Below are 205 nucleotides of genomic sequence, written 5' to 3' on the forward strand. Positions count from 1 at the left end.
AGGAATTAGCGTTTGGCTGGGTTGGAAGATGCTGTGAGAGGCGGGAGATGCTCAGAAAAGCTCTTGGGATGTCAAAAAAAAAAAAAATAGGAAGGGTGGTAAAGATGCTCCAGCTGTAGGATTGCATCCTTTGGGTATCTAGTCCTGGCAGGAGGTGGGACAAGTCCTGAAAAGTCTCTGCTCCGTACGGTTTTCCCCCACGTTG

General features: G+C 48.8%; 1 protein-coding gene across 1 annotated transcript in view; it reads left to right on the plus strand.

Annotated features, from left to right (window-relative positions):
• Positions 1-205, plus strand: part of LOC104466708 (kin of IRRE-like protein 3) — a gene marked incomplete at both ends in the record, with an annotated part of 10,705 nt that overhangs the window by 7,100 nt on the left and 3,400 nt on the right. The window lies entirely within an intron of this gene.

The sequence above is a fragment of the Pterocles gutturalis genome, unplaced genomic scaffold (genome assembly GCF_000699245.1).
Source record: "Pterocles gutturalis isolate BGI_N339 unplaced genomic scaffold, ASM69924v1 scaffold6599, whole genome shotgun sequence".
Classification (NCBI taxonomy): Eukaryota; Metazoa; Chordata; class Aves; order Pterocliformes; family Pteroclidae; genus Pterocles; species Pterocles gutturalis.